This window comes from Squalius cephalus (assembly GCF_949319135.1).
Source record: "Squalius cephalus genome assembly, chromosome: 7".
Taxonomy (NCBI): Eukaryota; Metazoa; Chordata; class Actinopteri; order Cypriniformes; family Leuciscidae; genus Squalius; species Squalius cephalus.
Genome location: NC_137128.1, coordinates 33,462,230 through 33,476,980, shown reverse-complemented (window position 1 = coordinate 33,476,980; position 14,751 = coordinate 33,462,230). Strand labels below are relative to the sequence as shown.

The window sequence follows — 14,751 nt, the reverse complement described above, 5'->3', positions numbered from 1 at the left end:
ATAAAATTTTAAAAAAGTGTTACATTAAACTACTGAGAGATCTTTAATATGGAATTCTTTCATAAACCAAATTTCCCGTTCTTATGTTATAAGATACAGATCTTGTATAATAGCCTGTGAGTGTGTATTATTTTATAATCTCTCCTACCTGCATGCAATTTCTCTCTAAATGTAAACCTTAAAAGCTAAAAGTATTAAAAATTACTTTATTACTCAACTATTTATAATTACATTAGTTTTATTTTCGTTTTGTGTGTGTGTTAACAACACAACATAAATCAAGTTGTATCGGTGAATAACAAGGAAAATTAATAGCAATTTCCAATAAAGTTACCAAATCCTACTGTAAAGCAATGGTGAAAATGATTGTATTGGTCTTTCTCACCTGTATTTTTCAAAATATGATATTTATATGTAATGACTGATATTTAAGTGATATTTGTAGCTTAGATTAAATGATATATAATGTAAAACGTATTGACCTTTAAATTAAGGTAAAATGTGTTAACTTAGAATAATGACTCTGAAAACTTAAAACATTAGCATCACTTTATTGACCGTATAGATACTGTAACCAATATGATGAAAAACTATATTGATAAATGCCGCTTTCTTTACTTAATGTAATAGTAAAAAAGAGAGAATCCAATAAAATAAAATAAAATAAGCAAGCAATAAATGTAGCAAGTTCAAACATGAGGAACACATTGCATGAAAAATTAGATGCTTCCTCCAGCCTCATAGAAACAGTCGTCTCCGCAGTATCCTTGGAAGTCATCAGAGCCAAAGAACCCCTGCATCACACCTCTTTGCCCTCTTCCTCTGTAGCCTTCACCACAGTCTTTGTATGTAGTCTCACAATGGAGACATCTGAATAGACTATGGAACCCTGTACAGGTTTCTGAAATTTTCCAGTTCACGACACCTGAAAAAAAAAAAAAAGTTGTCAGCTGACATCATCATTGTCTTAATATTCAACCATACATAACTGAGAAAAAACAGAGAGAGAGCTGTGATTAACTAAACAGTGACACTAATAAAACTTACTGTCCAACCACCGAAAGTGAGCCTCTCGGCGGAAACTATCCATGCTCACAATGCTGTTGAAGCACCTGCAGGTGAGGGCAAGGGAGCCAATTGCAACGTCACCATCTTGAAGTAACAACAAATACATGCCTCCTGTATGTTCAGGGGTTGGTCAACGGTTGCCACTATGAAGGGACAAATGAAGAACATCAGTAAATGACAGTCAACATTTACTATAAATAATAGAGCACCTCAAACAAAATAAATCATAGCAGTTTTGTGTGGCTTGTCAATCCGCCTTCTCTTTCTTTGCTGGATTTCCATGACCGATCTTGATAAATTTATGACATAAAAACACATTAATACAGTATATCAAGTTTCATTGCATGAAGATATGAAAACTAAAAGTCACACTAACTGTAAAGGCATTTTGCAATCCTTGTCATTATTTTTTAGAAAAGGACTAATAACAATAAAAAAGAAAGAAAGAAAGAAAGAAAGAAAGAAAGTCAAACACCTTGGTGGGAATTTCTCCAGCAAAAGGACAGACCACCATCTTCTTATACTTGGTATGTCTGACTATAGTTGGAAAAAGCACAAGTTTATCAAAACAATTCTTAAACTTACAGAATGTTTTTTAATGAGCTTGGAAAACACACCTGTGAAAAGTCAAATGTTCCCCCCAAGATGACATAGAGAGCATACAGCAACATGAATTATGTATTAATAACTGCACATGGGTTTAATTCTGACATGGCACCTGCAGAACCAATAGTAGCCATTGATCCTACCATTAGAATGAAGAGTCCACAGCAGCAAGGTAGCGCTGTGGTTGAGGCTCTTGTCCTCTCCGCTGAATTGTGATGTGCTGAATAGACAACAAATTCATCCATTTTAATTTAAAAAAAGTTTCCTCTTCTGTACATAATCATTTTACATTTTAACATTCATCCATTATGTTAGTCTATAGGATTGACTACACATGTGAGGTATTAATGCCTGCACTGATATATTGAAGTGTTGAACATTGACTAGTGAGCTGATCTCACTGCTAAAAAAGGTCAAATCATGTTTCTATTTAAATCTAGTGGTCTGCAGAGGTTTTTGTAAGGGTTATGTTTAGGGGTACATAATGGGTTATGAGATATAATATAAATAACAGAAAAATTATAAATATTACATTAAAATTGATATTAAAAATAATAAACTTAACAAGCAATGCTTTTTCAGCTTTTCTGTGGAGCTTTTCTTGTTTTCTTACAGCGCACCTCACACTCAAACACCATTTCATATATGAAGGGAGTGTGTTCTGGACTTAATGAAAACGTTATTTATCCAAAATTATTATAGTTTTTAAATTTTCAGTTAGATTAATGTGCACAACACTTTCCTTAAAATGTATTTAAGTTATTTTTTGTACATATTAGTACCTATACCCCCCGGTTTCACAAACAATTTTAAAGCCTATAGTCCTAGACTAAAATGTAAGTCTGAGCTGTTCCAACTGAAATAAACTTGCACTGACTGATCTTAAAATATATCAGTGCCTTTGTTTTGTCGCTTTTTTTTCTAAGCATGTTTATGAAAATTATTTAAATGTCCTAATTGAACTATGGACTAATCCTGGTTTAGGCTAAACCCTGTCTGTGAAACCGGGCCATAATGTCCTGGGGACATAAATGGCACCTATTCGGTGGAATAGTCCATTAACATTTGTTTACAACTATTGTTTTCTAGTCTGACAAGCTAACTATTTTTTTTATATATATTAGAATACTCCGACAGGAAAAAAATAAGCAAACTACCACTATCAACACTAAAGTAACAAACTTATGCACCAAAAAGTTAGCGAATGTTTGCTAATGGTTAGCGATAGATTGTAAGTGGCAGACCTCTTGGAGCTTTTTCTGTCTAATCATGTTGCAAGCAAATTTACACAAACTAATTAAAACGTTAACTTAGACAAAATGAGAATTTACAAAAATCCACTTACATGCATATGCAGGACAGGTGATCTCTCTCCTCATTTCACCGCTTTCTCGCTTTATCACTCATATCTGATGGGAAAAGCATATTCAAGTATATTAGGAATCGCCCACTCAAGTTTTAGCAAACCAGGCACAGAGGTTGTAAAACGCCTACCCAGTTGGAAAACGCCCCAAAATTGAGGAACGCCCTTTGTTGCTCTGCAGAGACCTCATTCTCGTTTCGCCTGGCACTGTGCATGGGCTGGCATATGCAAATTTTTGGAGGCGTACATATTAATGATCCCAACTGTTGCGTCACAGTCGGTGTTATGTGGAGATTCGCCTGTTTTTCAGGGGTGTTTTTCAAAAACGAGATTTAAATAAGAAAGAGAAAACTATGGTGTTTGAGACTCACTGTATGTCATGTCCATGTACTGAACTCTTGTTATTTAACTATGCCAAGATAAATTCAATTTCACATTCTAGGGCACCTTTAAATTAACCATGCATAAATTAATATGTGGATATGAAATTGATTTTACAGTTAAAGGGACACTTCACCAATTTGCATTAAGCTTTGCATTGTTAGAAACCCAGTCATACTATTGAATGGTCATGCAACATTTTTTCATTTTCCCCCGAGACGAGAGAAATCTGTATTTACCTCTTTACACTTCCTCCTACAATGACGCAAAATTTTGCGTCATTGTAGGAGGAAGTGTAAGAGGGGGGGATTTCTGTTAAGACTACAAGCACTAGATCCACCCTTTCAAACCCGCCCATAGGGGGTTGGACCTAATGCGACCTATAATAATAATAATAACAGACCTATCACAGATCAGTGCGAGTGCGTTTGATTTCAACGGCAGAAACCTGCAGAAAACAGGGACGAAGAAAGCTGAGTAGTAGGGGTTACCATACTCTATTTCCCGGACATGTCCGGCCGTCGAGATCGACAAAAATGTCCGGGATTCAGCTTTTGCTTTCTGCGGTCGCCATCCATTGTTTACATGCTCACCTTTTGTTTCAATCTAACTGAATTCACCCCGATTGGTGAATCTGAATGTAATGTTTACATGAATGCTAAACAAGTGATCGGTTGATTTGCGTTTTAACATTGCTAAGAAAATACCCGCACCTCCGTGAGAGATAGCCCATGAGACCGGTGCATCTCACAGGCGCGCTCATCAGTAATCACAGTAATACAGGGAGCAGGACGAGGCTAGCGCCGCGGGAGAAAGACGCGAGGCCGGTGGCGTGATCGGTTGAAAGACGCGAGGCCGGTGGCGTGATCGGTTGAAAGACGCGAGGCCGGTGGCGTGATCGGTTGAAAGACGCGAGGCCGGTGGCGTGATCGGTTGATGTGTGTTTTACCATTGCTAAGAAAATACCTGCTCCTCCGTGCGAGATACGAGAACAGTGCCTCACAGGTGTCGGTCGTCAGTAATCACGCCACCGGCCTCGCGCCGTTCTCCCGCGCCCCTCAGCCTCGTCCTGCTCGCCTCAGTAAACATGATGAATGGCGACTGTAGAACGCAAAAGCCGAATCCCGGACATTTTGGGCAAACTCGTCACGGAGACTCACTCGTAGCCTAGCCTTGCCTTGATGTTTTTGTTTTCAACTGTACTGTGCTGTCTTACCGGTAGGCGTGGCTTGGGAGTGGCCTTGTAGGGCAGCGAAGCAAGTGCATTCTGGGAGTTGTTGTCTTTCATCCACATAAGCCAAAAATACATTTTCTGGCTTTTCTCAGTCTAGAAAGCTCCAAATTCAAAAATAATTTCACATTTCTTCTACATAAATGACCCACTTTCAATACACATTCATGTCTCCACGGGTGAAATGACCCTTTAATGTTTGCATTGAATTTATTTTATAATCTGACCTGTATCTCTGTCATCTTAAAGTCCACAACAACATACAGAACAATTGGATAGCAACAAGTCAAACACTGCAAAAATATAATATAAATATCAATGCTGAAGTCATCTGAGGTCATTTAATTGCAAGACGATCAATAACTGTAATGTTTAGGCAAGATGATGATGAGAAAGAGTCCCAAAATAGTTCAAATAAACAAAATATTTATTAAACAAACAAACTAATGTAATTCACTGGCAAGAAGGCAACAAAACAGCATGTAGACACGACAATACCCGATAATCAACTGAATACAAGGAGGAACTTAAATATACAATGATAACTAACTAATTGACGAACTGTTTTTTTGATGGTATGAGTGTCCATAGTAACTAATGAGTGGCCAGAAATCAGAACAAAGAGAGCCGGTAACTGAAGAAAAACAAACTAACAGTCCATGAATGAAACTAAACAAAAACATGACAATAACTGAGATGCAAGACGGTCCCAGTTTCATCTGTTTGGAACAAGAGAGTGAGAGTTCACATTGTGATACGAGTGGCTTGAAAGTCGTGGCAGTTTCAGTTACTCAGATAAGCAGACTGATATACAACACTGCTATGGATGATGGCAAATATTAGCAAATATCAGACTGCTACTGAATGGAATTCCCAAGTAAATTCAAAGACAATGAAGAGTTCAAGGAGCGATTTCAAGCAAATCTCAGCACAACTTCCTTTCGACTGGCAATCCAGGATATGTGTGTGTCTGACTCTGTGTACTACTATGTTCTGAAGCACTGTGACTCAAACACACTCAAAAAACTTGCAAATACAGTCCTAAATTAAATATTCTTGATTTGTCTTTGGATTAAGTCTATCATTTTAAAATATTCCACTTCATATCATAAACCTATTTACCCAATTTAAATTTGACATTAACTTAAGCCTATAAATTATATTTAGGCATTTATTGTCATAAAAATCCACAGTGATCAATATGCTGCCAAAACACATGCATTGAATGTATTTGGTTATTACTATAAATGTATTATGATATGAGCAGAAATCACATTTCAGTGCACATTTCTGTCAAATAATGCACTTGCTATATATAAACCTATTGAGCACCAGAAGAGGGCGATATATCATAACATCATTCAGCTCTTCAAAGCAGGGTTATTATTATATCTTAAACTAAAATCATAAAAACACATTTTTGTTACTTGAAATATAATAAATGTCAACTGAAATAAAATATTTAAAAAACAAAAACAAATAGCAATACTATAATCTGCATTTTGTGAATAAACTAAATGAGATTTCTAGATTTGTTTCATACCAAATATTGATCACACAGGTGCAGTTCATGTCAGTGCTGTGTTCTCCTGTGCAGGAGGAGCTTGTGTGGGTTTGAGTAAAAGCAGAGTGATCATTAAACTTCTCACAGAGCAAACATGATGATTCTTTGTGCTTTTCTTCTGGTATTTTTGATTAAAAGTAAGTGAAGCTTACCCATGATTTTTGGACATTTGTACAAACAATATTTTTAGATATACTTTTGTTTAATGCTATAAAGCTAATGATACAAATTCAGTTTGATGAGATGTTTTATATTTTACGGTTTGCAGGTGACACAATGGCACAGTCAATAACACCACTGACAAACAGGACACTTGCATCTGTGGGACAAAAAGCCATTCTCTCCTGTACATATGAAGGAACCATAAATAATCTGCACTGGTATCGCCAATATTCCAGATCCAAACCAGAGTTCCTGGCTTGGATTTACCCTCAAGGAGCCACAAGTAACCCTCTTCCTCCTCGCATTTTACCAAAAGTGGACACAAATCTTGTGAGCCTGGAGATCTCCTCTGCTGAAGTATCAGACTCTGCGCTGTACTACTGCGCACTGACGCCCACAGTGACAGGAAACACATCATCACTGTACAAAAACATCCTCAACAATAAATCATGTGTCTTATGATTCTTAAACTCAGTCCTGCACTTAACTGATGAGAAACAAATTAAGTCCTGATTACCTTCTAATTAATGTTTACATTATTTATAACACTATATTAATTATAACAATAACAAAAGATACATGATAACAGCAAATCATTTCAGCATATTTTCATATTTTTCTAAGATTTTATTTTTTTAGAACTTTCCCAATCCCAACATAAATATCACAGATGCTGCTATTTTCAGTTACCAGAGTACATCCAAACTTCAGGTTTTATGCCAATGGTCACAAGAATGATGAGTTAATACAATTATTTTAGTTATGTTATTTTTTAGTTATGTTTAACCCAATACTTTTTATGTCTGTCTTAGGCAGATAAGAGCGTTAGTGCTCATACATTTCCACTAGACTGTTGAGATAAAGAGTTCTGGTATTTGAGTGAACCTTACATTTTTCCACCATGAATATCACACCAAACTGAACAGCTCAGGAATGACGACACACTGGCAAAAGGGTTTAGAACCCCTTGTTTTCTACAATTGTTCATAATCAGTATAATTAACTTACATGAGGAAGTTTGTTGTTTTGCATTCATTCATCACAACAGATGCCACAAAAAATACATTTCAAAACCTTCATATGTCTGACTCTGCTGTATTAGGCTACTGCACTCGGAACAGAAATGAGTCCCTAATATATGTGTCCATTTTATAAATAAATAGTTTCTTAAAAAAAAATTACCCATCCCCATTACATTCAAATTATTTTCCCTTTCAAGACATTCAAAGTCTGAGTTATATTTCTACTGGAAGAGGTGTGTCTCTAAGCACTGACTCCTGTGATCTTGTGAAACCCCTTCATAGTCTGTTACAGTAAACACAATGGTGCTCCTATCTATTATTCCACTCTTTGTCTTTGCATGTAAGTATTTCATTTTCTTGTACTGCATCTAAATATTCTAAACAACCACAATGTGAGGAGCTTTAATTAGTGTGGTATTCATATAACTGAAACATCACTGATCACACTTGACTCATTACAAATAAAAAATTCATTGAGGATTAAAAGCTGATTTACTTTTGCAGGTGCCACATATGGAAATGAAATTAGACCAACCAAAACCGAAGAGTTTGCTTTTGAGGGTTCAAGTGTTACATTATCCTGCAGTTATTCTTCTGCACTGACTTTATTCTGGTACCGTCAATACCCACGATCAGCTCCTGAATTACTTGTGCCCATCGTATATGGAACAAAAGATGATAAGAAGTCTGATGTAAGTCCCAGATTCACTGCTAAACACAACAAAGAAAAGCAAAATCATGTGGATCTGGAGATCTCCTCTGCTACAGTGTCAGACTCTGCTGTGTATTACTGTGCTCTGCAGCCCACAGTCACAGGAAACACAAGAACACTGTACAAAAACCTGTCACATGTGAGAAGAAAAAACTATTTATAGGAGAACATTTATACAAGAATATAAAATCTATAAAGATGCATTAGTGTGTTTTATTTGCCAGACTTACATTATAAACTTCATGTGCTGCCAGTTTGAGAAATCAGAAATATTTATTTATTCATTTATTTATTACATTTGCAATACAATATTAAATGTATTTTATGAATATATCTTTATGATTAAAATTAATATTACAAAATATATTAAATAAAAAAATTTAAAGGAAATTGAAGTGACATTGGATAATTAGATGTTTAAAATTGATAGAAATTATATTGTGCTATATTTATTCTCAAATAATCAAATTGATCAATTTTCGCTGTAGTACAATCCATAAGAAAAAAACAGACAAAAACATTAGAGATTGTAACTGGATCGTTGTTCTGTCCTCAGGTGTGAAATGTAAAACTTATGATGTGTCTCAGAGAGGAGGGACTACACAGATCTGACACAATCTGTTCACTTCAGACTCTATAGAAACAATTCAGTCTGAATCATCTTAAAGTGAACACAGTGCACTGCACAATGGATATTTATTCAGTTATTCTCATATACAGTCTGGCATGTATGTATACTTAAATGTTACTTGTATTATCTATTGTTAATGATGAGTTTAAAACAAAACTAATTAAAAATGTACCTTTTTTGTATTTTTTCAGCTGCTGTGTCTGGAAACATCACACCGAAGAAAACAGAGCTTTTTGCTGAGGAGGGATCAAATGTTACATTATCCTGTAGTTATTCCTCTGCAGATTATCTATACTGGTACCGTCAGTATCCCAGATCAGCTCCTGAATTTATTGTGCTCATCTACGATGGTACAACAATCACCAAAAAGTCTGATGTAGATCCAAGACTGTCTGTTAAACTCACTAAAAGGGAACAAACCCATGTGGATCTGGAGATCTCCTCTGCTGAAGTGTCAGACTCTGCTCTGTATTACTGTGCTCTGAGGCCCACAGTCACAGGAAACACATCAGCTCTATACAAAAACACTTTACCCAGTGAGAGAGAGCAAGAATATCGCTGAAACAGTTTTAAGTTGAAAATGATATCACATCCATACACAGTACTTTCCTTCACTTTTTCATGCACCAAGTAATCCAGCCTAATAGATTTTGACACAAATATGCTAAATAAAGTGTCAAATGATAATCATATTGTGCAGGCACATTTCCGCCACAGGGCTGCAGTGTTGTTAAATGTTCTTACAGTTTTTCCTCAGTCTCAGATCACAATTGAAATTCTCAAAACTTGTTCAACCTCCACATCATCTAGTCACTTGTGCACGTCATAAAAGCCATTTATCATTCTTTTGAACATATTGCTAATGCTTTGGTATGTTCATGCAAATGATTTTGTACAATTGTCTGCAGTTTCCTACATGAGCAATTACTTTGTCATGTTGATCAAAATGTATTATTCTTGTTCTCTGTTGAATAACCCCCAAAAACATCAAGGTATAGTTAATTGTGTAAGTCATTAAATGCAAAATGGTTGAACTAGTTGTCATAATCTTTTAAGCATATTTTCTATACATTTCTAATAGACTTTTTTTTTGTACATTTGTCCTGAATTGATGAATAGCACAGGTGAATCTTGAATTTCACTAATAAGGGGAATGTAAAGTGTTAGATCAATCAATGTTCAACCAGTTCTCTAAAATAGCTCAGAGGTGCATCTCAAGACCCTTCGGTTGGCAAGTATATAGACAGCGCACAACACAGTGTTATAATTTCTGACAATGGAAGAACAAGAAAACAAACAGGGTCAACAGTCAGAAAGAAGAAGAAGTGGAAGGGTAGGGAGGCAAAACAGAGGAAGAGGTCAGAGACCAAGGACATATGCATGATTCTGATGAAATAAGGGCCACTATTGTGGACCATGTTCTCATTCATGGCCTTACAATGGCCGAGGCGGGCCGAAGGGCAGCCGGATGTTGGGAGAACAATGTGTCCTCAAAAATTCAAATGTTTTGTGGACAGAACAGGTATGTAATCCAACAATGTACATTGTGCTGTAATACTGTATACTTTCTATAACAGTTCATATTACTGTATTGCATTATACAGTAGGCTATATACATTCATACTCTACTGTAACACACACATATGTACAGTATATATATATATATATATATATATATATATATATATATATATATATATATAGATAGATAGATAGATATACATTGAGCCAGATAAAGAAAAAAATGTTTTCACAGAAGAAAGAGAAACTGTCAAGCTGAGCTGCTCATATAGTACAACCAGCAATAATGTTTATCTTTACTGGTACAGACAGTCTCCACATGCAGAACCTTTTTAAGTGTATATATATATGATGGTTGAACTATATATATGTGTATATATGTGTATATATATGAATATATATACACATAAAAAGGTTCTGCATGTGGATACTGTCTGTATATACAGTGGTGTGAAAAAGTGTTTGCCCCCTTGGTAAATATGATCAAATATGGCTGTAAAAAATAAATCTGCATTTTTAATCCTTTTGATATTTTATTTAAAAAATGTGCAAAAATCTAACCTTTCATTGAAGTAAAATAATTGAAAGTGGGGGGGAAATCACATTATGAAATAAATGTTTTTCTCCAAAACACGTTGGGAACAATTGTTTGCCCCCTTTTATTAAATACTTTTTGCAACCTCTTTTTTCCAAGATAACAGCTCTGAGTTTTCTCCTATAATGCCTGATGAGTTTGAAGAACACATGACAAGAGATCAGAGACCATTCCTCCATACAGAATCTCTCCATCCTGTTCTCCGTTATAAGATTTCTAGAACAGGCTGTCAGGTATAGATTTTTTATCTGTTGGTATTTGATCGAATCCGTGATGCCATGTATCTGAACAAGATGTCCAGGACCTCTGGCAGAAAATTAGGCCCACAGCATTAAAGATACAGCAGAGTATTTCATTTTACACATGGGGTACTTTTTTATCCCTGTGTGCACCAAACCCATCTTAAGTGTTTGCTGCCAAAAAAGCTAATGTTTTTGTTTCATCTGACCATAGAACATTTGAAAAGTAACTGACACTACTGGAACTTCAAACGGGATGGGTTCTATGGTCAGATGAAACAAAATAATTAGCTTTTTTAGCCAGAGGTCCTGGACATCTTGTTCAGATACATGGCATCACGGATTCAATCAAATACCAACAGATAAAAAATCTAAACCTGACAGCCTGTTCTAGAAATCTTATAACGGAGAACAGGATGGAGAGATTCTGTATGGAGGAATGGTCTCTGATCTCTTGTCAGGTGTTCTCCAAACTCATCAGGCATTATAGGAGAAAACTCAGAGCTGTTATCTTGGAAAAAAGAGGTTGCAAAAAGTATAAGGGGGCAAACAATTGTTCCCAATGTGTTTTGGAGAAAAACATTTATTTCATAATGTGATTTTCCCCCCACTTTCAATTATTTTACTTCAATGAAAGGTTAGATTTTTGCACATTTTTTAAATAAAATATCAAAAGGATTAAAAATGCAGATTTATTTTTTACAGCCATATTTGATCATATTTACCAAGGGGGCAAACACGTTTTCACACCACTGTATATATATATTCGTCTTTTTCTTTTCTGTATTGCAATGCCATCATACTATAGGTCATTTGTTGTCAGACCCACCTGTAATATAATTAGTAAATTCTGTAAAAAATAGGATTTCTACAAAAATACACTAATTTGTAATGTTGAAATTGATAAATGCCATACAGAAAAAGTGCATGATTGTGCACTTTTTTGTATATATATAAAAAAAATCTAAACTGTCACCATAGTTTACATCAGGAGTACACTGTTATATTAATAAGATGAATTTTGACTACCTTGCTTGTTAACTCAAGGACTTGTCATTCTGATGGCACTGATGTAAGTACTTACTTAAAACTAAGGATTTTGAGCAAGTCACAGGCTTTTGCAGGCAATCCATTATGTGGGGCTGTTTGTATGAATTGCTTTGCAAAATGTTCTTACTGGTTTGCAGATGTTATGAATGATTCGAGAAATGTCCAAAGTAACTGAGAAAAACTGTAAGAAACTGCACATATTAGTCTATTATTTATTTTTCTCTTTCTTTGCCTCTTTCTTTATTTGCATAAGGAGAAAAACAGCAACTGCATGGTTGATGCAGTGAATTGTAAGGAAAAAAAAAAAGACATAAAATATTACAATATAAAAGACTCCATGTCTGTATATCTCATAAGGACAGAATATATTAGTTGTAAATATCCTTGACAGACAGCGTGTGCCAGTGAGCAGGAAGTTCATGGGTGTCTTTATGTCCTTCAGTGTCTCATAAGCAGTGCAGCAGAACATCGAAAGCCTCAACACAAGAACAGCTGATCTTATTCAACATGGACAGGTGTTTTCTGCTCATAGTAATTATGGGAACAGGTACATTAATTAATCAGCAAATGATGATGAAACAGTGGAGGTTTGAAAACCTAAAAAATGCCAATGTTATAACAATCTTATTTTAGTCAATTTTACTGTTTGCATTGTGTCTTGTATTTGTAATGTTTTTGGTCAGCCTTGCTATGACAAATCAAAAATAATTTTATATTCTGCTTATTGTTCACAGGTTTGGTGTCTGGGGACAATATTGAGCCAGATAAAGAAAAAAATGTTTTCACAGAAGAAACAGAAACTGTCAAGCTGAGCTGCTCATATAGTACAACCAGCAATAGTGTTTATCTTTACTGGTACAGACAGTATCCACATGCAGAACCTTTGTATTTAGCGTATAAAGGTGCACGATCATATAGTGCTGCAGACACCTCTGATGATCGGTTTCAGTCGACTACATCACGAACATCCACTGAACTCACTATTACTGATGTACGTCTGTCAGATTCAGCTCTCTATTATTGTGCTCTGAGAGTTGGAGCCCAGTGATACAAAACATGAAACATGTCGTACAAAAACCTGAAGCTCTTTTCACTTTGAACCGCTTTAGAGAAAACCACAATCACAACCCCAATCTATCCAGCCCCAAATATAATAAAATATGTGGTAACACCTGTGTGAAGTAAATTATTTTAGGCATAAAAGAAAACCAGGCAAAAATATATTTCTAAAAAGTATCATCACTTTAATTCATGCAATGTCATTTATGTTATACATTGCCCATGTGGATTGTTGTATGTTGGTGAAACATCAAGAGAAATGAGAACCTGTATTTGTAAACATTGTAGTGCCATAAGACATGGAGATGTACAGTAAGTAACCCGGTAGCACAATATTACAAAGAGCATTTACATTCTTTCTGTGAGTTCTTTTATTTTGACATTGAACAAGTTCATTTATCAGGCTGGGGAGGAGATGTGAAAATATGTAAAATAAGTTAATCTGGCAGAGTTTACTTCTATTGGCTGCAGTTCTAGGTAAAGTAGCCTAACTTTAAATTATTACTTATTATCCTTACATCAGAATACACTTGAAAACAGATTTGTTTCTTTACTTTCTTTCATATTTCCTGACAGAGTGCAATAAACAAGATTATGTTAATCAGCCAACAAGAGTTCAAACAGCTTCTGAACATGACGTGGTTACACTTCACTGCACTTACAGCACCAGTGACCAATACCCTTATCTTTATTGGTACCAACATAAAACCAGTGGATTCCCAGTTTACATGCTCAATAAACTCTCAACTGGATCGAGCAGCAGTGAAAAGGAATTCTAAATAATTAATAACAAACTATTTACTTTTCTTTAAATGCATCAATGTGACATTAGTAAACATTTGCAATGTCTATAAAGTGCTGCTCACTGCTAATGCAAAAATGTATGACAATGTTTGATATAATGTATAATGAATTTTTTTATGACACACATACTGTCAGGATTATGTTTTGCTCATTGTGTTGTTCTGTTTCCCTGCCATGTGTTCTCTGACCTATAGTTTCCCAGTGTGTACCTAGTGTATCCTAGTGTCCTCCAAGCGGACTACATGACCCGACCATCGCAGCTGGTTCTTTATGACCATCGCCTCGATGCTTGTGGTGTTGGCTTGCTCGAATACACTAATAGTAGTTTGTTGATCTTGCACTTAATTCCAAGAGTCTTTCGTACGCTGCAGTCATGGAATTTCTGCAGGGATTTTAGATTGTGACCAAAGGTTACCCAGGTGCATACCTCAGATGCATATAAAAGTGTTGGAAGGATAACAGCTTTGTACACTTTCATTTTAGTACTCTTATAGATGTCCTTGTTACTGAAGACACGTGTCTGTAGCTTCCCAACAGCTGATCCAGCAGCTTGTAGCCTTCGGTTGACCTCAGCATCAATATTAGCCTTTGCTGATAGATTGCTTCCTAGATAGTTCTCTTTGTTTTCCAGAGCTTGTCCATTTACCTTGATTGATACGTTTGGCTGTCCTTGAGTCTGGAAGGCGTCAATCGCATGCTGAAGGTCCTCTTTGGTGTGGGCGACAATGGCATTGTCATCTGCA

General features: G+C 35.7%; 1 long non-coding RNA gene across 1 annotated transcript; it reads right to left on the bottom strand.

Moving 5' to 3' along the window:
• Positions 1-533: 533 nt before the first annotated feature.
• On the bottom strand, positions 534-4,627 carry LOC307162240. The gene is made up of 6 exons (XR_013821877.1): positions 3,169-4,627; positions 3,020-3,083; positions 1,818-1,894; positions 1,544-1,605; positions 1,048-1,211; positions 534-925 (listed from the first exon to the last, which is right to left on the bottom strand). It is a non-coding gene; the product is annotated as an uncharacterized lncRNA (long non-coding RNA).
• Positions 4,628-14,751: the final 10,124 nt, after the last annotated feature.